This window comes from Ranitomeya imitator, chromosome 8, assembly GCF_032444005.1.
Source record: "Ranitomeya imitator isolate aRanImi1 chromosome 8, aRanImi1.pri, whole genome shotgun sequence".
NCBI lineage: Eukaryota > Metazoa > Chordata > Amphibia > Anura > Dendrobatidae > Ranitomeya > Ranitomeya imitator.
The window spans coordinates 73,131,082-73,153,995 of record NC_091289.1 but is presented as its reverse complement, the minus strand read 5'-3'; the positions used below and the strand labels follow the sequence as shown (position 1 = coordinate 73,153,995).

General features: G+C 48.4%; 1 protein-coding gene across 3 annotated transcripts in view; it reads right to left on the bottom strand.

The window, feature by feature from the left end:
- MRTFA (myocardin related transcription factor A) overlaps positions 1-20,265 on the bottom strand; it is a 179,495-nt gene extending 159,230 nt beyond the window's left edge. For all 3 annotated transcript variants that reach the window (XM_069737074.1, XM_069737075.1, XM_069737077.1), the window contains exon 1: positions 20,009-20,265. The gene's annotated coding sequence lies outside the window, so the exon portion shown is untranslated. The remainder of the gene's footprint in view (positions 1-20,008) is intronic.
- Positions 20,266-22,914: the final 2,649 nt, after the last annotated feature.

Below are 22,914 nucleotides of genomic sequence, written 5' to 3'. Positions count from 1 at the left end.
TACTTTCCAAAATGGTGTCACTTGTGGGGGGTTTCAATGTTTAGGCACATCAGTGGCTCTCCAAACGCAACATGGTGTCCCATCTCGATTCCAGTCAATTTTGCATTGAAAAGTCAAATGGCGCTCCTTCGCTTCCGAGCTCTGTCATGCGCCCAAACAGTGGTTTACCCCCACATATGGGGTATCGGTGTACTCAGGACAAATTGTACAACAACTTTTGGGGTCCATTTTCTCCTGTTACCCTTGGTAAAATAAAACAAATTGGAGCTGAAGTAAATTTTTTGTGACAAAAAGTTAAATGTTCATTTTTATTTTTATTTAAACATTCCAAAAATTTCTGTGAAGCACCAGAAGGGTTAATAAACTTCTTGAATATGGTTTTGAGCACCTTGAGGGGTGCAGTTTTTAGAATGGTGTCACACTTGGGTATTTTCTATCATATAGACCCCTCAAAATGACTTCAAATGAGATGTGGTCCCTGAAAAAAAAATGGTGTTGTAAAAATGAGAAATTGCTGGTAAACTTTTAACCCTTATAACTCCCTAACAAAAAAAAATTTTGGTTCCAAAATTGTGCTGATGTAAAGTAGACATGTGGGAAATGTTACTTATTAAGTATTTTGTGTGACATATCTCTGTGATTTAATTGCATAAAAATTCAAAGTTGGAAAATTGCGAAATTTTCATAATTTTCGCCAAATTTCCGTTTTTTTCACAAACAAACGCAGGTACTATAAAATAATTTTTACCACTATCATGAAGTACAATATGTCCCGAGAAAACAATGTCAGAATCACTGGGATCTGTTGAAGTGTTCCAGAGTTATAACCTCATAAAGGGACAGTGGTCAGAATTGTAAAAATTGGCCGGTCATTAACGTGAAAACCACCCTCGGGGCTTAAGGGGTTAAAGTGCTCACTAGGCATCTAGATAAGTTCCTTGGGCGGTCCAGTTTCCAAAATGGGGTCACTTGTGGGGGAGCTCCAATGTTTAGGCACACAGGGGCTCTCCAAACGCGACATGGTGTCCGCTAACGATGGAGATAATTTTTCATTCAAAAAGTCAAATGGCGCTCCTTCCCTTCCGAGCCTTACCATGTGCCCAAACACTGGTTTACCCCCACATGTGAGGTATCGGTGTACTCAGGAGAAATTGCCCAACAAATTTTAGGATACATTTTATCCTGTTGCCCATGTGAAAATGAAAAAATTGAGGCGAAAATAATTTTTTTGTGAAAAAAACGGTAATTAGTCTTACCGATAATTGTATTTCCAGGAATCCATCCTGACAGCACCATGGAGGACGTCCTTCTTATCCATAGTGGGACAGGAAACCACGAGAGTTTAAAAGGACCCTCCCCCTTCCACCCTTCAGTGATTTTTCAAAGTAACACATCTGGATGGATGCAAACAGAAAATTTATTTTGAACATAACAAATTTAATACAAATGTTACTTCGCATAAGTATACCACATATTTATACTAGGGAGGGAACTATCCGTGCTGTCAGGATGGATTCCTGGAAATACAATTATCGGTAAGACTAATTACTGTTTTCCAGGTCACCACCTGACAGCACCATGGAGAAGTACCAAAGGAGACTTCCTGGTTCTAGGGTGGGACTAACGCTTGAAGCACCTTCCTGCCAAATGCTAGCTGAGAAGAGACTACGTCTAATTTGTAGTGTTTAGAAAAGGTGCCAATACTAGACCAAGATGCCGCTTTGCAAATCTGATCTACCGAGGCCCCCCTTTTTCTGCCCAAGACGCGGCCATAGCCCTAGATGAGTGAGCTTTAAGGCTATCTGGGGGATTCTTTCCCTGTGCCTGATAAGCTAGGCTAATAGTGGATCGAATCCATCTGGCAATAGTGGATTTTGATGCTTTCTTCCCTCTATTAGGACCCCCGTAAAGGACAAAGAGATTACTATCTCGCCTGGTGAGATAGATGGGAGATCGTTCCATTTTTTTTTTTTTACACTGTGCAGGTCTCTAGAAGAACGACAGAGACAGGATATATGCGTTCTTTGTATATTCCCAGGAAATTGATGGGAACACATTATAGACAGTGCGGATATATTTTCTGTATATGCTATATGCTCCCCTGGTAGGAGTGGTCTTTTCCTATTTTTGTTCCCTGTATAGACCGACACTGAGGCGTCGATGTGGAAGGTCTCAGGGACTTGGTGATTTGAGAATTCCCCCCATACATGGGAATGTGTTTTGTGAGTCCTTTATGTCTGTTCTTATGTGGTTTTTTATACCATTTTTAGTATTGTTTATTAAAAGTTAAATTTTATATATTAGTCACACCCTGCTTTGATATATACTTTTGGACTGGTGATACACCGTTGCTTTATACAAGGCCTGAAGTTCCCCCAATTTTTTGGCCGATGTAATGGCTACTAAAAAAACTGTTTTAAGGGAAAGATTAGCAATGTTTATATCTTTCTGTATATCAAAGGGCTCCTTACATAATTCATTAAGGATTAAGTTAAGGTCCCAAGGTGGGACAGTCTTCCTGATTAGGGGTTTCAACCTCATAACTGCTCTAGATAACCGAGCGATCCAAGGGTGGGCAGCAAGGGAAGAATCATAGAACACGCTGAGGGCTGCTATCTGGACCCTCAAAGTACTTGGTTTAAGCCCTTTCTTGAATCCCTGCTGTAAGAAATCAAGAATTCTAGGTATGTTAGGGTGATCAACATCGATCGCTGTGTCTCCACAAAAACTGCAGAATTTTTTCCAAATTTTAAGATATATTGTTGAAGTCACCGGCTTCCTACGTGCTTGTAGGATGGAAATTACTCCTTCCGATAGGCCTCTTGCGCTTAAGATCTGCCGTTCGGGATCCACGCTGCTAACTGCAGATTCTCTGGGTTCTGATGAAGAATCGGACCTTGTGAAAGTAAGTCCTTCATTTCTGGAAGATGGTAAGGATTGTCCATTGCCAGCTTCCTTAGGAGAGGGAACCAGCTCCTCCCGGGCCAGAAAGGGACCACCAAAATCCCTCGAGCTCTGTCCTCGCATATTTTCCTGAGGACCCTTGGTACTAATGCCAGAGGGGGGAAAGCATATAGCAGACCCTTGCTCCATGACAGAGAGGGCATCTACCCCTGCCGGATCCTCTTGAGGGTTTAGTGAGTAAAATGTTCCTATTTTTGCGTTCCTTCTGGTTGCAAATAGGTCCACCGTCGGGGTTCCCCAGCGTCGACACAAGGTGTCAAAAATCTTGCTGTTTAGTTCCCTCTCTGTGGGTGACAGCTTCTCTCTGCTCAGAAAATCCGCAATCTGGTTTCTTGAGCCCTCTAAGTGAACCGCCAAAATTGAAAGTACAGATCTCTCCGCCCATGCGAAAATCTGATCTGCCAGATGTTGTAGCTTCGGATGCCTTGGACTTCCCTGATGGCGAAGAAAAGCTACCGTCGTCGTGTTGTCCGATAGGATCTTTAGATGTTTGTTCTTTAATAGGATCCGGGCTGAACACAAAACTTTCCAAACCGCATGCAGCTCTCTGTGGTTTGAGGAATTGCTGCTGTCTTTCAAATTCCATTGTCCCTGGTAGTATCTTCCGAGTACCTGGCCGCCCCAACCTTGTTGACTTGCGTCCGTCGTTACCGTGACTGCTGGAGTCTGGATCCATGGGACACCCACCTGGAGGTTCTCTGACACAGTCCACCATCGTAGGGATTGCCTGACCCGGTGGGATAGGCAAAACTCCTTGTCCAACAAAGACTGTCTTCTGTCCCATGTTGTAAGGACCGCTCTTTGTAACTGACGGGAATGGAATTGGCTCCAGCTAACGCATGGGATGCAGGCTGTCATTAAACCTAGGATCTTCATTGCATCCCTGATTGTTACTCAACTTGCAAACTGACAAACTTTCTTTATCAGGTCGGACCGCCTTTTGTCCAGAAGAAACGATTTTCTGATTTTCGAATCTAGTATTACACCTAGAAACTGTCTCTTTGATTTTGGAGTCAGGTGTGATTTTTGCCAGTTCAACACCCATCCTAATTTCTGCAGTGTGGAGATCACCAACTGAGAATCGATTTTGAGTTGCCCCACAAAGTCTGCCACTAACAGGAAATCATCCAGATAGGGTATTATAGTGATATCTCTCTTCCTTAGATAAGACACGATCTCTATGATGAGTTTTGTAAAAACTCTTGGAGCCGACGCCAGTCCAAATGGAAGGCAACGAAATTGATAATGGAAGACTGACCCTTCCTTTTCTATTGCAAACCTCAGGTATCTTTGATGATGTGGAAATATTGGCACATGATAATATGCACTTTTTAAGTCCAAAGTACACATTACCACATTTTTCCCTAATAGGGGGGAATTGTGGAGCGTATGGACTCCATCTTCAACCTTTTGTACTGCAGCCATTTGTTTAGGGGCTTGAGATTTATTATGGTTCGGGATTCTCCTGAAGGTTTCTTTATAGAAAAGAGACCAGAGTAATGACCTATTCCTATTTGGTGAGGGGTGCGGGAGATATTGCCTCCATCCGGAGGAGATCCTGTATGTCTGACCACATTGGTGAGACTGAAGAGAGACGGGCGTTGGAAACAAAATATTTTTCTGGGGGAAGGGAGTCGAATTCTATCCTGTACCCCTGAGATATAACCTGGAGGACCCAAGGACTTGTGGTAATTTTTCCCCATTCCCCCAGGTAGTTCAGCAACTGTCCCCCTATCCTGGTGGCATCATTTTCTCTGGAACTCTGACCTAGGGTTTGAGGGACCTGGATCTCTATTTCGGTTCCTATTTTCTCCCCCTTTCTGGTAGCTCCATCTCCCTTGTTTACCCTTACCCCTATAGTCTGATCTCTGACTGTAATAGGATCTATGAAAGGGCTGGAATTTTTTCCGTTTTTCTTCTGGAAACCCCTTCTTTTCATCAGAAGCCTTCTCCAGAATATCATCTAATATGGGGCCAAAGACTTTGCCCCCTGAAAAGGGAATGGAACATAATTTATTTTTGGAATGGACATCTCCCGACCAGCTCTTTAGCCATATAGCCCTTCGGGCTGCATTTGATAATGATTGGCCTCTAGCTGTGAACCTAACTGATTCTGCAGTAGCATCTGCAAGAAATCCCGTTGCTAGTTTGAGTAAAGGGATAGTTTTTATAATAGACTCTCTAGAGGCTTTGGCTGACAATTGATCCTTTAAGTCGTCAACCCATAAATGCATTGCTCTCGCCACAGACGTTGCCGCTATATTTGTGCGGATCACTGCAGCAGAGCTCTCCCAAGCTCTCTTTAGGAGACCATCTGCCTTCCTGTCCATAGGCTCCTTCAAGTTTAAGGAGTCTTCAAATGGTATGGCAGTTCTCTTAAGACACCTTCGCTAGTGGGATGTCGATTTTAGGTATATCTTCCAAATCTTTGACCTCCTCATGATCAAAGGGAAGACGTAGTCTAAAGTCTCTCGGAATGGATATCCTTTTCTCTGCCTCTTCCCACTCTTCTAAAATCATTGAGCTGCGGGAAGAGGTGATGAAGAGGTTAACGGCTGCTAACTGCGAGCAATGCCGGAGACTGGCAGCTCGGGGACTCACCGAATGTGGGCATTAACAGGGAAGACCTTTGATGTTTGCGAACGCAGCCACCGGAACATCTCATCCTGGACCGACTGAATGGTTGAAGGCTCCTCAACCTGCATAGTCTGTCTCACCGCACCCAAAAGCTCATCGATATCATTGGAAGAGAACAAGTACTTTTTCCCTTTTTGAGGAGGGTCTCTGCACAATTCCTCCTCTTCCATATCAGATTCGAAGGAGCTGTCTTCAAATGACAGATCCGACTCCCTCTGCCTCTTCCTGGACCTGGAAGGATCGTGGAAGTCAGACTGGACAGACTGGGGAACAGATAAGTTAGATATTGAAGCCTGCACTTCTTCTCTAACCATGGCTCTCATGCTTGTCATTAGGGAGGCCTGTTCCTCTCCTACAATCCGAGCAGTGCAGGACTCGCAGAGGCTTCTGCCACGAGACGTTAAGCTTTGTGGCACAGATAGGGCACCTCTTAGTCCTGCCAGGCTTCTTATCCCCTGATGAGGGATGCCCGTAGAATAAATAAAAAGATCGCTGATGGTATCTTTAATAGGGGCTGTAGGGAGCCTACCCCTAAGTGGGGACTCACATGTGCCTGGGTATCCTGCTTTCCCGGGACCTCCGCGCTCACTGCGGCTACAGGGTTTGGATCCTCCATACTAACGCTGCTGCTGCCGCTGCCTAATGCGCACTACCTAGCCCCCACATACCTTTATCCTCTTGCCATTTGTCCCGGAACTCCTACAGCGTAGAAACGAAGAGGATGACCGCCCTCTGCTGCCGGCCGCGACCCGGAAGTGACGCGCGGCAGCGATGAACCGGAAGTTACTCGCCGCCGAGCTGCACAGACACAGATCCCCGGCGTTCCCGGTCAGCGTCCTGAGATGCCTGCATTCATCCTGACACCGGAATCGCCTGCGAAGGGTGCGCCCTTGCAGGAGCGACATGCAGGTACATCAGGGGTTTCATCCGGGGTCGAGAGCCCCCCCCCCCCAGGGGAAAGTGACCCTTTCCTACGAGAAGCAGTGCTGCACTGGTGCCGCTGAGGGACCCTATTACTTGGGTGTCAGCTATACAGAGTTCATATAGTGGGAAGGAAGAGGCCAAGCCCCCCCCGATCCACACTCTGCACAGGACAGACGGATTTCTCGTCGTTCCTATCCACCGTGGGGCAGGAAAAACACTGAAGGGTGGAATGGGGAGGGTCCTTTTAAACTCTCGTGGTTTCTTGTCCCACTATGGATAAGAAGGACGTCCTCCATGGTGCTGTCAGGGGGTGACCTGGAAAAAGTACTTTTTCGTTTTTACAGATCAATTTGTGAAGCACCTGGGGGTTTAAAGTGCTCACTATGCATCTAGATAAGTTCCTTGGGGCGTCTAGTTTCCAAAATGGGGTCACTTGTGGGGGAGCTCCAATTTTTAGGCACACGGGGGCTCTCCAAACGTGACATGGTGTCCGCTAAAGAGTGGAGCCAATTTTTCATTCAAAAAGTCAAATGGCGCTCCTTCCCTTCCAAGCCCTGCCGTGCGCCCAAACAGTGGTTTACCCCCACATATTAGGTATCAGCGTACTCAGGACAAATTGGACAACAACTTTCGTGTTCAGTTTCTCCTTTTACCATTGGGAAAATAAAAAAATTGTTGCTAAAAGATCATTTTTGTGACTAAAAATTTAAATGTTCATTTTTTCCTTCCATGTTGCTTCTGCTGCTGTGAAGCACCTGAAGGGTTAATAAACTTCTTGAATGTGGTTTTGTGCACCTTGAGGGGTGCAGTTTGTAGAATGGTGTCACTTTTGGGTATTTTCAGCCATATAGACCCCTCAAACTGCCTTCAAATGTGAGGTGGTCCCTAAAAAAAATTGTTTTGTAAATTTTGTTGTAAAAATGAGAAATCGCTGGTCAAATTTTAACCCTTATAACTTCCTAGCAAAAAAATGTTGTTTCCAAAATTGTGCTGATGTAAAGTAGACATGTGGGAAATGTTATTTATTAACTATTTTGTGTCACATAACTCTCTGGTTTAACAGAATAAAAATTCAAAATGTGAAAATTGCGAAATTTTCAAAATTTTCGCCAAATTTCCTTTTTTATCACAAATAAACGCAAAATTTATTGACCTAAATTTACCACTAACATGAAGCCCAATATGTTATGGAAAAAAACAATCTCAGAACCGCTAGGATCCGTTGAAGCGTTCCTGAGTTATTACCTCATAAAGGGACACTGGTCAGAATTGCAAAAAACGGCCAGGTCATTGAGGCCAAAATAGGCTGGGTCATGAAGGGGTTAATAATGCTGTTGCTGCCCATCACCTGATGATGAATCCTACTTCAGAAAAGAATGGGACAACATTCCTCTCCCAAAACTCCAGAAATTAGTCTCCTCACTCCCAAGAAGACATTTACAGACTAAAAAGAATAGGGGATGCTACAAAATTATAGACATGGCTCTGTCAACTTTTTTTTTTATTTTAGATGTGTTGCTGCCATTTACTTCTAAATTTCTGAAATAGAAAAAAATTATATTTTTCACCTTTTGATATGTGTTCTGATTTGAATACAATATTTCTATAAGTTTCCAAATCTTAGTATTCTTGTTTTCTTCACGGTACAGTGTCCCAACTTTTTTGGAATTGGGGTTCTAAAACTCCAACTAGGATTGACTGGGACATTGATGGTTTACCAACTTAATGATAACAAGACCATCTTACGACATTAGAATAATAGGACTGACTGGGCTTGTAATGGTTTAATCTGATATAGTGAAAAATGCCCATCTATCTACTGGCTAACACAGTACCAAGATATATAGCTTTCCTGCATCTAAGTAGGAGGAATAGACTGGAATTTTGTTGGGCTCCCCAGGCATGCATGACTTGAACTGCCTGACCCCCTAATGTCTGATAGAGCCACAACAGAATGTTAACAGACAGAATTTGACCTTCACCGAGTTTGGCTGCACAAGCAGCAGACCAAAACATAGTGAAGTCCTAAGGCAGCAGCAACAGGACACAACCATATTGTGAGGCAGCAGGCCGATCATATCATGAGGCATAATACAGATCCACATCTAGAAATAGAGGGCCACAAATCCATGAGCCATCCCCAGAAAATCCATTAGGTAGCTAGCAGGCTAACAAAGCCAGGCCACCTGGCCCAAGGCTAAATCAAATAAAAAAGGCAAAAGGCTACATCTAGCAAAGCCTAAACTAAGCCACGAGGCAAAAAAAAAAAAATAATTAATCTTACCGGTAATTCGGTTTCTAGGAACCTTCCACGACGGCATATGGAGGTTGTCTCTTTGCCCTAATGGGGAACAGGAAATACAGGGAGGTTAAAAGGGCCTCCCACTTGCCAGTGACTTACAACTGAGACCATAGCACCAGTTTACCTCCTGAATCCTAGAACTAATCCAGGAATATGTATTGGGTGGGAAATTAGCGCCGTCGTGGAAGGTTCCTAGAAACCGAATTACCGGTAAGATTAATTTTATTTTCTCTAGTCACCTTCCACGACGGCATATGGAGGAATTCCAACTAATTTGGCACTAGGGAGGGACAACGGCCTGGAGAACTTTATGGCCGAAGACTAAGTCCTTATTGGACAATACATCCAATCTATAATGTTTAGAGAAGGTATGGAGTGAAGACCACGTTGCTGCCCTGCAGATCTGCTCCGGAGATGCGCCTGCCCGTTCTGCCCAGGAAACTGATTTAGATCTGGTTGAGTGGGCCTTGATCCCTACTGGAGGTAGTTTATTTTGAGCAAGATAAGCTTGTGTTATAGCTTTTTTGATCCATGTAGCAATGGTACTTTTAGATACTTGTTTCCCCTTATTTTGTCCTGAGAGATGGACAAAGAGGTTATGATCAATTCTAAGAGCACGGGTCTGATCTAAGTATTGAAATAGAATACGCTGGACATCTAGAGTGCTGAATTTTCTTTCTTCCGAATTTTCAGGTTTATGGCAAAAGGTTGTTAGAACAATCTCTTGTGAACGATGAAATTCAGAGACAACTTTTGGAAGAAAAGAAGGATTAAGACGAAGCACTATTGAATCTTCTCTAACTAGAAGATAAGGCTCTCTTATCGATAAGGCCTGTAATTCACCCACTCTTCTGGCCGAAGTTATGGCTACCAAAAACACAGTTTTATAAGCAAGATTTTGTGGAGAACAGGAAGACAACGGTTCAAAAGGTGGACCTGTAAGACCTTGGAGCACCACATTGAGATCCCATGGAGGAACTATGATCTGTTTTCTAGGATTCATTCTAGTTGCTGATGTCATAAACCTTTTGATCCAGCGATGACCTGCTAGATCTTGATCAAAGAGAGCTGAGAGCAGAGACCTGGACTTTCAGAGTACTAGGTCTAAGTCCTATCTCCAAGCCTTTTGCAAAAAATCTAATATCTTAGGTATATTTGGCTTGAGAGGGTCTGCAAGGTCAGGTAGACAAAACGATGAAAACTTTTTCCAAATTTTATTGTAGATGGTGTTTGTTACTGGTTTCCTAGATTTTTGCAGGGTAGCTATGACAGGGTTTGATAACCCTTTTGCTTTCAATACCTGGGCTTCAGTAACCACGCTGCTAAGTTCCATCTCTCAGGGTCTGAGTGAAGAATGGGTCCCTGAGAGAGGAGATTGTCCTTTACTGGTAACATTACCGGCCCGTCCACTTGTAGTTGGATGATCAAGTTGAACCAACTTCTTTTGGGCCATAATGGAGCAATCAAAATAGTCGGGGTCCCTTCTATCCGTACTTTCCGTAGAACCTTTGCAAGAATTGGGATTGGTGGAAAATGCATAGGCTAGATGAAAACGCCAATCTTGGACTAAGGCATCTATTCCTCTGGGATTGCCTCTTGGGTTCAAGGAGAAGGTTTCGACCTTTGCGTTCTGGTGAGAGGCAAAGAGGTTAACGTCTAGGAGACCCCACTTGCGTACCAGCATGTTGAATGTTTGATGATCCAGGCTCCATTCGCCAGGATGAATGTCCTGGCGACACAGGTAATCTGCCTGAATATTTGCAGTACCTTTCAGGTGAATTGCTGTCAGGTAAGTGTGCTGTAAGTGTTTTTTGGCCCAACAAAAAATTTGAGCGGAGATTTTCTTTAAGCTGAGGAATTTTGTACTGCCCTGGTGCTTGATGTGAGCCACCATGGTCATGTTGTCTGAATATATCTGAACATGTTGTCCAGAAATCTGACGACTTGCTGCTAACAGGGCCTCTTCCACAGCTTTGAGCTCTTTGAAATTTGACGATTTCTCGCAGATCGACTGGTTCCAAAGACCTTGATAAGGAACATGGTTTATTATGGCTCCCCAGCCCCTCTTGCTGGCATCTGACTTGATCGTGGTTAGTGGGAACTGAATCCAACTCACACCCTTTAGGAGGTTTCTGGAATTCATCCACCATGTTAAGGATGCTTTCACTCGCCCCGGTGTGTGGATCCTTTTGGATAGAGTGCCAGGACGACCATCCCAATTGTCTAGAATGTGGGCTTGAAGAATTCTTGAGTGAGCTTGAGCCCAAGCCATCGACTGTATGCAGGCTGTCATGGAGCCTGAGAGTGACATTCCCTCTCGAAGAGTAGGAGATCTCATCTCTTTGAATTTTCTGATCTTTGCTACTAAAGGTACCTTCACACTAAACGACGCTGCAGTGATCCAGACAACGATCCGGATCGCTGCAGCGTCGTTGTTTGGTCACTGGAGAGCTGTCACACAGACAGCTCTCCAGCGACCAACGATGCCGGTAACCAGGGTAAACATCGGGTTACTAAGCGCAGGGCCGCGCTTAGTAACCCGATGTTTACCCTGGTTACCATCCTAAAAGTAAAAAAAAACAAACGCTTCATACTTACCTTCCGCTGTCTGCCCTCGGCGCTCTGCTTCTCTGTACTGGCTGTGAGCACAGCGGCCGGAAAGCAGAGCGGTGACGTCACCGCTCTGCTTTCCGGCCGCTGTGCTCACAGTGAGTGCAGGAAAGCACAGCGCCGGAGGACAGACAGCGGAAGGTAAGTATGAAGCGTTTGTTTTTTTTACTTTTAGGATGGTAACCAGGGTAAACATCGGGTTACTAAGCGCGGCCCTGCGCTTAGTAACCCGATGTTTACCCTGGTTACCAGCGAAGACATCGCTGAATCGGTGTCACACACGCCGATTCAGCGATGTCAGCGGGAGAGCCAGCGACCAAATAAAGTTCTGGCCCTCTAGCCCCGACCAACGACATCACAGCAGGATTCTGATCGCTGCTGCGTGTCAAACTGAACGATATCGCTAGCGAGGACGCTGCAACGTCACGGATCGCTAGCGATATCGTTTAGTGTGAAGGTACCTTAAGGGTAGTCTGTGATCGTCTGGAAGAAAGGACATTTGTTTTGCCGAGTCCAGAGTCACTCCCAGAAATTTCCTGGTTTTTGAGGGTTGAAGCTGGGATTTTTTTATATTTGGAATCCAACCCAGAGACCTCAATATCTCTAAAGTGGTTGACACATGGGATATCAGGGTTACCTCGGTGGGAGCCACTATCAGGAGGTCGTCCAGATAGGGCACTATACAGACACCTTGTTTCCGGATAAATGACACCACCTCTGCCATTATCTTGGAGAACACTCTCGGTGCTGAGGAAATGCCGAAGGGAAGGACTGCAAACTGATAGTGCTCCACCTGATTACTCCCCTGTATCGCAAACCTGAGATATTTTCTGTATCTCGGGTGAATAGGAATGTGAAAATATGCATCCTTTAGGTCGATGGTTGCCATAAAGGAGTGATACCCTATTAGAGGAATGGCAGATTTTACAGACTCCATCTTGAACTTGCGATATTTCACATGTTGATTTAGACCCTTCAAGTTTATAATGATACGGACGTCCCCTGATGGTTTGGGTACCAGGAATAAATGGGAATAATGTCCTAGCCCCCATTTCGATTGTGGAACCGGGGAGATCACTTTTGATTTCATAAGATCTCTGAGACCTAATGTCAACTAATTGTGATCTTTTGATGTTGGAAGGGTAGTAATTTTTAAACCCTGAGGGGGGAGGAAATTAACTCTTTCAATAGGCCCTCCTTGATAACACTGAGAACCCAGTGGGAACTGGTGATATTTTCCCACTGACCCACATATTTGGAGAGTCTTCCCCCCACCGGGTCGGAGTCATTGTTTGTCTTGTTGGGACTGCTGCTGCTGCTGCTGTTGTTGTGGGACAAAAATATTTTTCCCTCTACCCTTTGCGTAGCTCCATCTGCCTTTTTTGCCTTTACCTCTCGCTTGAGAGAGCTGAGACTGTGGGGCACGAAAAAAACGTTTTCTAGGTTGTTTTTGCACCAGGAGCGCCTTTTTCTTGTCAGTAGCTTTGTCAAGAATGTCATCTAAGGCCGGACCGAAAACATATTCTCCCTTAAAGGGTATGGCACACAACTTGGCTTTAGAGGTGATATCACCACTCCATATTTTAAGCCAGAGGGCTCTTCTGGCAGAGTTGGAAAGCACAAGGGATCTGGCGGCAACTCTAACAGATTCCAGAGAAGCATCCGCCAGGAAACCAGTAGCCCTATATAGAACAGGGAGTGAATCTAATATCTCGCCTCTTGAGGTACCTTGAGATATGTGAGTTTCCAATTTTTCTAGCCAGCAGGAGAGGGCCCTAGCTACACAAGTAGAGGCGATGTTAGCCTTAAGGACAGATGTAGAAGAAGTTTCCCATGACTTCTTCAGGAGACTTTCAATCTTCCTATCCATAGGATCCTTCAATTGTGAAGAATCCTCAAAAGGGACTGCTGTTCTCTTGGCAACTCTAGCCACCTGCACATCAACCTTTGGAATGTCCAGTTTAATAAATTCACCCTCTAGAGGAAATCTATGTTTCATTTCTGAAGGGGTATTGAGGCGTTTCTCAGGCAGTTCCCATTCCTGATCAATCATACTAACGATGTTAGCGTGTACTGGGAACCCCACCCTCTTCTCCGATCTGAGCCCACCAAACATTTGATCCTGTATGGACTGTGGTTCAGGTTTCTCTTCTAGTCCCATAGTGTTACGAACAGTAGACACTAGATCCTCAATATAATCTGAGGAAAAGAGGTATTTTCTGACCTCAGCCTTAGGTGATACTGGATCTTCCCAGCCGACGGATGAGGTATGAGAGAGGTCCGAATCAGTATCAGATTCAACAACCTGAATTTTCCTCTTTTTAGCCAGGGAATGTGGTGGCAGTGGCGGAGGTGGAGGAGTAAAAGCTGCCAAGGAAGATTGTACCTCCTGTTTAACAAGAGAGCGTATTTCATCTAGCAGAGATGGTTGCTCGGCTTTTATTATTCTGTCAAGTGCAGTTTTTTATCCCAGTTAGGAGGGAATTTAACAGTACAGACTGGGCACTTCTTTTTATAGGCGGCTTTAGGGGCAGACTTTTCTCCCTGAAACAGAAAGGGAGAGAGGAGTGAGGACAACTAAACCCCTTAAGGATACTACCTCCCGGATCCCATCCCTGCAAACACTCACTGTAGCAGGGGTAGCGCTGGGCTCTGCAGACGCAGGGCATGAAGAACCATCCATACTGAGGAAATAGCCCTACCTCAGTGGTGATTCAGCAGGGTTTTATGGACGCCGTCCCAGCACCTGCCTCCAGCAGTCGTACATTCCCCCTCCCCCTCCAGGCGAGGGGCGCCATGAGGTCCGACACGCCCGCCGGCGAAACCCGAAGTACCGGCTTCAGGGAGATACGAAAAACCAGAAGTGACGCGCGCGACCGCTGACGTCACTTCCGGAACGCCGAGCCGACAGAATGGAGGGGGAGAAGCCGGGAAGCTCCGAGAGGAACCTGGCTGGGGATCCCAGGCCTGCTTTGCCCTCTTGGGGGCACGGGAAGGCCGGGAAGGGGTCCCGAGGTACCTGCATGCAGGACGACGGGAGCAGCACCGGAGGAGGCACGAAGCGACCGCCAGCTGCCTGGCTTAACAGGCAAAGCCTGTACAAGGTACTGCAGTCGCCGGCCACTACAGCACATGGAACACCTCTCCCTGTCTCATGGGGAAAAGGAAAGACACTGGCAAGTGGGAGGTCCTTTTAACCTCTCTGTATTTCCTGTTCCCCATTAGGGCAAAGAGACAACCTCCATATACCGTTGTGGAAGGTGACTAGAGAAAAACGAACCAAAGCCAAGCCAAAAGGTTATACCACACCAAGAGGCCAAATGCCATACCATTCCAGTACAAATCTTTTGGGATAATTTTAGGAGAAAGCAAACACAGCCAATATATGGATACCCAGAAGAACCACCAAGCAGAAAGTAGATATAAAAATGCCTTTATTATATATGATTGGCCAAGTAAATAAAAAACAATTGTGCTAACAACAGGACTAAAAAAATTATTACATATGGTTATATTTAAAATAAATTGATGGTAATGGCTGACCCAGTTTATGTATATAATTATGTATATAATTATATATATATATATATATATATATATATATATATATATATATATATATATATATATATATATACAGTGGGGCAAAAAAGTATTTAGTCAGTCAGCAATAGTGCAAGTTCCACCACTTAAAAAGATGAGAGGCGTCTGTAATTTACATCATAGGTAGACCTCAACTATGGGAGACAAACTGAGAAAAAAAAATCCAGAAAATCACATTGTCTGTTTTTTTAACAATTTATTTGCATATTATGGTGGAAAATAAGTATTTGGTCAGAAACAAACAATCAAGATTTCTGGCTCTCACAGACCTGTAACTTCTTCTTTAAGAGTCTCCTCTTTCCTCCACTCATTACCTGTAGTAATGGCACCTGTTTAAACTTGTTATCAGTATAAAAATACACCTGTGCACACCCTCAAACAGTCTGACTCCAAACTCCACTATGGTGAAGACCAAAGAGCTGTCAAAGGACACCAGAAACAAAATTGTAGCCCTGCACCAGGCTGGGAAGACTGAATCTGCAATAGCCAACCAGCTTGGAGTGAAGAAATCAACAGTGGGAGCAATAATTAGAAAATGGAAGACATACAAGACCACTGATAATCTCCCTCGATCTGGGGCTCCATGCAAAATCCCACCCCGTGGGGTCAGAATTATCACAAGAACGGTGAGCAAAAATCCCAGAACCACGCGGGGGGACCTAGTGAATGAACTGCAGAGAGCTGGGACCAATGTAACAAGGCCTACCATAAGTAACACACTACGCCACCATGGACTCAGATCCTGCAGTGCCAGACATGTCCCAATGCTTAAGCCAGTACATGTCTGGGCCCGTCTGAAGTTTGCTAGAGAGCATTTGGATGATCCAGAGGAGTTTTGGGAGAATGTCCTATGGTCTGATGAAACCAAACTGGAACTGTTTGGTAGAAACACAACTTGTCGTGTTTGGAGGAAAAAGAATACTGAGTTGCATCCATCAAACACCATACCTGCTGTAAAGCATGGTGGTGGAAACATCATGCTTTGGGGCTGTTTCTCTGCAAAGGGGCCGGGACGACTGATCCGGGTACATGAAAGAATGAATGGGGCCATGTATCGTGAGATTTTGAGTCCAAACCTCCTTCCATCAGCAAGGGCATTGAAGATGAAACGTGGCTGGGTCTTTCAACATGACAATGATCGAAAGCACACCGCTAGGGCAACGAAGGAGTGGCTTTGTAAGAAGCATTTCAAGGTCCTGGAGTGGCCTAGCCAGTCTCCAGATCTCAACCCTATAGAAAACCTTTGGAGGGAGTTGAAAGTCCATGTTGCCAAGCGAAAAGCCAAAAACATCACTGCTCTAGAGGAGATCTGCATGGAGGAATGGGCCAACATACCAACAACAGTGTGTGGCAACCTTGTGAAGACTTACAGAAAACGTTTGACCTCTGTCATTGCCAACAAAGGATATATTACAAAGTATTGATGAAATTTTGTTTCTGACCAAATACTTATTTTCCACCATAATATGCAAATAAAATGTTAAAAAAAAACAGACAATGTGATTTTCTGGATTTTTTTTTCTCAGTTTGTCTCCCATAGTTGAGGTCTACCTATGATGTAAATTACAGACGCCTCTCATCTTTTTAAGTGGTGGAACTTGCACTATTGCTGACTGACTAAATACTTTTTTGCCCCACTGTATATATATATATATATATATATATATATATATATAGGAGTAGTGCTTCCCTATTTCTATGTGTGCATGAAAAAAGAAGGAAAAAAATGTATATTATATACTAGTGCTATACTTCAACAAATAATGTGAGGAGGAATACCTCATATGAGTATGAAGTGCAATAGAGCAATGTGCAAACTGAAAATAGTGTGCAAGAGAGCGTGAGGAAAAATACCTCATATACTAGAGTGTTATCAGAATACGCAATGCATATATTACCACAACATATCCACATAAGTGGCAATCTGAACTGCAATAGTGCAATGTGCAAACTACAAATAGTGTGCAAAAGGAGCAGCTCAAAAAACAGACCATGCAAAAAGTGCAAAGTGCAAGAAAAAGGGAGGTACACAATAACTACCTTATTATCTGGGTCTGCCACGTCCCGTAATAGCGCACCCCATTGGGATAATTTTTGGACCATTGCTTGTTAAATAGATCTGACCTTTTCCATATACACTGACATTGCAGTGTGTTGGTAACCAATAGTCTGCTTAATATCCATTTATCCATAGCCATATACCATATGTTGAGAGCCCTGACGAAGACGGATCGCATCCTTCGAAACGCGTTGGATTGGTTAATCCTCATACGCGCCCACCCATTAGCCATGTGATGTCACACTACTCGCCACTGCTTCAGCGTTGCTTCCGGCCGGGGCACGCTAGAAGTTGGCGGTTCCTGCCTACTCCCGGCGCTCGCCCAGCAGAGCTGCTTTGCGGGAACTAAGGCGCTACCTTCATCCATCGATCTCACGATCCTGCAGCACGGAACCGGTCATCCAGCACTAGGAGGATTCACGCCCGCAAACCACCTTCATTTCAGCATCCAGTAAGTGCACAATTACACTTATTTTAAGCCTCCTATATACACAAGGTATTGCCCTCATGCACAACTCCAAGTGCAACTGCAGGAACTCACATCAGCGCAGGTGATTTATCACTTATTTCGCAAATGTTATTTATTAATTATTTTGTAGAGCGTGACTGACTGGTTTAAAGAGTATAGAGATTGAATGTTGCAATTTTTTTTCAAACTTTTCAACAAACAAATTTTACTACTATCATGAAGTAGAATATGTCACAAGAAAACAGTCTCAGAATCAGTGGGATCCATTGAAGCCTTTCAGAGTTATTACCACAAAGTGACAAAGGTCAGAATTGTAAAATTTGGCCTGGTCATTAAGGGGTTTCAGGGAACCTGTCATGTAAAATCCTGTTCTGAAGCGGTGTTGCCGCCGCAGTAAGAGCCCCGCTGCAGGGAGGAAATGAACTTTATTCATCCCAGCACCCTCTGGTTTTCAGTCACTGGAGTGCAGCCGGCTTCAGTCACCACTCACTATATAGTGTGCAGCAGCTGTAACCTCGCTCCCAGCACTGACTGACAGCTCAACATGAGCAGCACTATCACTATACAATCTAATGCAAACACCGGAGGATGCCGAGCGCAGCCCCACAGGAAAGGGAAGGACGCGCGCGCGCGCATCCCCACAGGAAAGGGAATGACGCGCGCGCGCATCCCCACAGGAAAGGGAATGACGCGCGCGCGCATCCCCACAGGAAAGGGAATGACGCGCGCGCGCATCCCCACAGGAAAGGGAATGGCGCGCGCGCGCTCATCCCCACAGGAAAGGGAATGGCGCGCGCGCATCCCCACAGGAAAGGGAATGACGCGCGCGCGCATCCCCACAGGAAAGGGAATGACGCGCGCGCGCATCCCCACAGGAAAGGGAATGACGCGCGCGCGCGCATCCCCACAGGAAAGGGAATGACGCGCGCGCGCGCATCCCCACAGGAAAGGGAATGACGCGCGCGCATCCCCACAGGAAAGGGAATGACGCGCGCGCGCGCATCCCCACAGGAAAGGGAATGACGCGCGCGCGCGCATCCCCACAGGAAAGGGAATGGCGCGCGCATCCCCACAGGAAAGGGAATGGCGCGCGCATCCCCACAGGAAAGGGAATGGCGCGCGCATCCCCACAGGAAAGGGAATGGCGCGCGCATCCCCACAGGAAAGGGAATGGCGCGCGCGCGCGCATCCCCACAGGAAAGGGAATGGCGCGCGCGCGCGCGCGCGCATCCCCACAGGAAAGGGAATGACGCGCGCGCGCATCCCCACAGGAAAGGGAATGACGCGCGCGCGCACGCACGCATCCCCACAGGAAAGGGAATGACTTGCGCGCATCCCCACAGGAAAGGGAATGACGCGCGCGCATCCCCACAGGAAAGGGAATGACGCGCGCGCGCGCATCCCCACAGGAAAGGGAATGACGCGCGCGCGCGCATCCCCACAGGAAAGGGAATGACGCGCGCGCGCATCCCCACAGGAAAGGGAATGACGCGCGCGCGCACGCACGCATCCCCACAGGAAAGGGAATGACGCGCGCGCGCGCATCCCCACAGGAAAGGGAATGACGCGCGCGCGCGCATCCCCACAGGAAAGGGAATGACGCGCGCGCGCGCATCCCCACAGGAAAGGGAATGACGCGCGCGCGCGCATCCCCACAGGAAAGGGAATGACGCGCGCGCGCATCCCCACAGGAAAGGGAATGACGCGCGCGCATCCCCACAGGAAAGGGAATGACGCGCGCGCATCCCCACAGGAAAGGGAATGACGCGCGCGCATCCCCACAGGAAAGGGAATGACGCGCGCGCATCCCCACAGGAAAGGGAATGACGCGCGCGCATCCCCACAGGAAAGGGAATGACGCGCGCGCATCCCCACAGGAAAGGGAATGACGCGCGCGCTCGCAGCCCCACAGGAAAGGGAATGACGCGCGCGCTCGCAGCCCCACAGGAAAGGGAATGACGCGCGCGCTCGCAGCCCCACAGGAAAGGGAATGACGCGCGCGCTCGCAGCCCCACAGGAAAGGGAATGACGCGCGCGCTCGCAGCCCCACAGGAAAGGGAATGACGCGCGCGCTCGCAGCCCCACAGGAAAGGGAATGACGCGCGCAGCCCCACAGGAAAGGGAATGACGCGCGTGCAGCCCCACAGGAAAGGGAATGACACGCGCGCAGCCCTCGGCAGCGACATAGGAAAAGAATGGAGCACTGGTCAGATATTCGCATTGCTGCTCCATCCGTACAATGGCTGCTCTGCTGAGCACTGCGCACCCAGAGGTCGGACCCTGCTCAGGACAGTGACTGGGCCTCCCCTGTATGGGGTACAGCCAGCACACGCCGCTTAGTAACTTTCCCTGATGCTCCAGGTGCCATTACAGAGGCCGGGGTGGCACCAGGGCAGATTCCAGGAGCTCATGCTCTGGCAGTAGATGTGACACCACATACCTGTGCCGGATGTCCCACTGTCCGATCTCCCCATGAAACAATGCCAGCAATCAGTCATACAGCACAGCTCGCCCCAGAGAAGGCAGCAGCAGAAGGCGCATGCCCATGTGTACGAGGCTCGAGCACAAGCCTCACTCTGCCCACTGTGCCCGTGCCGGGAGAAGCCAGTGCGCAGCGCCACTTCCGGGGAACGCCGTGACTCAAGCGCGGCGCCACTTCCGGGTTCCACCGCAGAGCAGGCGTACGTACATTACCCCGGAAGAATATCGCGATGGCTTCTTGTTGTCATGGCTGAGCCGTGTGACGTCAGTGGGAGCAGGAGTCCATACACTGCAGCCTTGGGCTAGGCACCGGCTAGTGCTGTGAGGGGAGCAGGAGCCCATATACTGCAGCCTTGGGCTAGGCACCGGCTAGTGCTGTGAGAGGAGCAGGAGCCCATACACTGCAGCCTTGGGCTAGGCACCGGCTAGTGCTGTGAGAGGAGCAGGAGCCCATACACTGCAGCCTTGGGCTAGGCACCGGCTAGTGCTGTGAGCGGAGCAGGAGCCCATACACTGCAGCCTTGGGCTAGGCACCGGCTAGTGCTGTGAGAGGAGCAGGAGCCCATACACTGCAGCCTTGGGCTAGGCACCGGCTAGTGCTGTGAGCGGAGCAGGAGCCCATATACTGCAGCCTTGGGCTAGGCACCGGCTAGTGCTGTGAGCGGAGCAGGAGCCCATATACTGCAGCCTTGGGCTAGGCACCGGCTAGTGCTGTGAGAGGAGCAGGAGCCCATACACTGCAGCCTTGGGCTAGGCATCGGCTAGTGCTGTGAGAGGAGCAGGAGCCCATACACTGCAGCCTTGGGCTAGGCACCGGCTAGTGCTGTGAGAGGAGCAGGAGCCCATACACTGCAGCCTTGGGCTAGGCACCGGCTGGTGCTGTGAGGGGAGCAGGAGCCCATACACTGCAGCCTTGGGCTAGGCACCGGCTAGTGCTGTGAGAGGAGCAGGAGCCCATACACTACAGCCTTGGGCTAGGCACCGGCTAGTGCTGTGAGGGGAGCAGGAGCCCATACACTACAGCCTTGGGCTAGGCACCGGCTAGTGCTGTGAGCGGAGCAGGAGCCCATATACTGCAGCCTTGGGCTAGGCACCGGCTAGTGCTGTGAGCGGAGCAGGAGCCCATATACTGCAGCCTTGGGCTAGGCACCGGCTAGTGCTGTGAGAGGAGCAGGAGCCCATACACTGCAGCCTTGGGCTAGGCACCGGCTAGTGCTGTGAGCGGAGCAGGAGCCCATACACTGCAGCCTTGGGCTAGGCACCGGCTAGTGCTGTGAGAGGAGCAGGAGCCCATACACTGCAGCCTTGGGCTAGGCACCGGCTAGTGCTGTGAGCGGAGCAGGAGCCCATATACTGCAGCCTTGGGCTAGGCACCGGCTAGTGCTGTGAGCGGAGCAGGAGCCCATATACTGCAGCCTTGGGCTAGGCACCGGCTAGTGCTGTGAGAGGAGCAGGAGCCCATACACTGCAGCCTTGGGCTAGGCATCGGCTAGTGCTGTGAGAGGAGCAGGAGCCCATACACTGCAGCCTTGGGCTAGGCACCGGCTAGTGCTGTGAGGGGAGCAGGAGCCCATACACTGCAGCCTTGGGCTAGGCAGCGGCTAGTGCTGTGAGGGGAGCAGGAGCCCATACACTGCAGCCTTGGCTAGGCACCGGCTAGTGCTGTGAGAGGAGCAGGAGCCCATATACTGCAGCCTCTGGCTAGGCAGCGGCTAGTGATGTGAGAGGAGCAGGAGCCCATACACTGCAGCCTTGGGCTAGGCACCGGCTAGTGCTGTGAGCGGAGCAGGAGCCCATATACTGCAGCCTTGGGCTAGGCATCGGCTAGTGCTGTGAGAGGAGCAGGAGCCCATACACTGCAGCCTTGGGCTAGGCACCGGCTAGTGCTGTGAGAGGAGCAGGAGCCCATATACTGCAGCCTCTGGCTAGGCAGCGGCTAGTGCTGTGAGGGGAGCAGGAGCCCATACACTGCAGCCTTGGGCTAGGCACCGGCTAGTGCTGTGAGAGGAGCAGGAGCCTATACACTGCAGCCTTGGGCTAGGCACCGGCTAGTGCTGTGAGAGGAGCAGGAGCCCATTCACTGCAGCCTTGGGCTAGTCACCGGCTAGTGCTGTGAGGGCAGCAGGAGCCCATACACTGCAGCCTTGAGCTAGGCGCCGGCTGGTGCTGTGAGGGGAGCAGGAGCCCATACACTGCAGCCTTGGGCTAGGCATCGGCTAGTGCTGTGAGAGGAGCAGGAGCCCATACACTGCAGCCTTGGGCTAGGCATCGGCTAGTGCTGTGAGAGGAGCAGGAGCCCATACACTGCAGCCTTGGGCTAGGCACCGGCTAGTGCTGTGAGAGGAGCAGGAGCCCATACACTGCAGCCTTGGGCTAGGCAGCGGCTAGTGCTGTGAGGGGAGCAGGAGCTCATACACTGCAGCCTTGGGCTAGGCACCGGCTAGTGCTGTGAGAGGAGCAGGAGCCCATACACTGCAGCCTTGGGCTAGTCACCGGCTAGTGCTGTGAGGGGAGCAGGAGCCCATACACTGCAGCCTTGAGCTAGGCACCGGCTGGTACTGTGAGGGGAGCAGGAGCCCATACACTGCAGCCTTGGGCTAGGCATCGGCTAGTGCTGTGAAAGGAGCAGGAGCCCATACACTGCAGCCTTGGGCTAGGCACCGGCTGGTGCTGTGAGGGGAGCAGGAGTCCATATACTGCAGCCTTAAGCTAGGCATCGGCTGGTGCTGTGAGGGGAGCAGGAGTTTATACACTGCAGCCTTGGGCTAGGCACCGGCTAGTGCTGTGAGAGGAGCAGGAGCCCATACACTGCAGCCTTGGGCTAGTGTTGTGAATTCTGTTGTCGGGCTCCCTCCAGTGGTCATG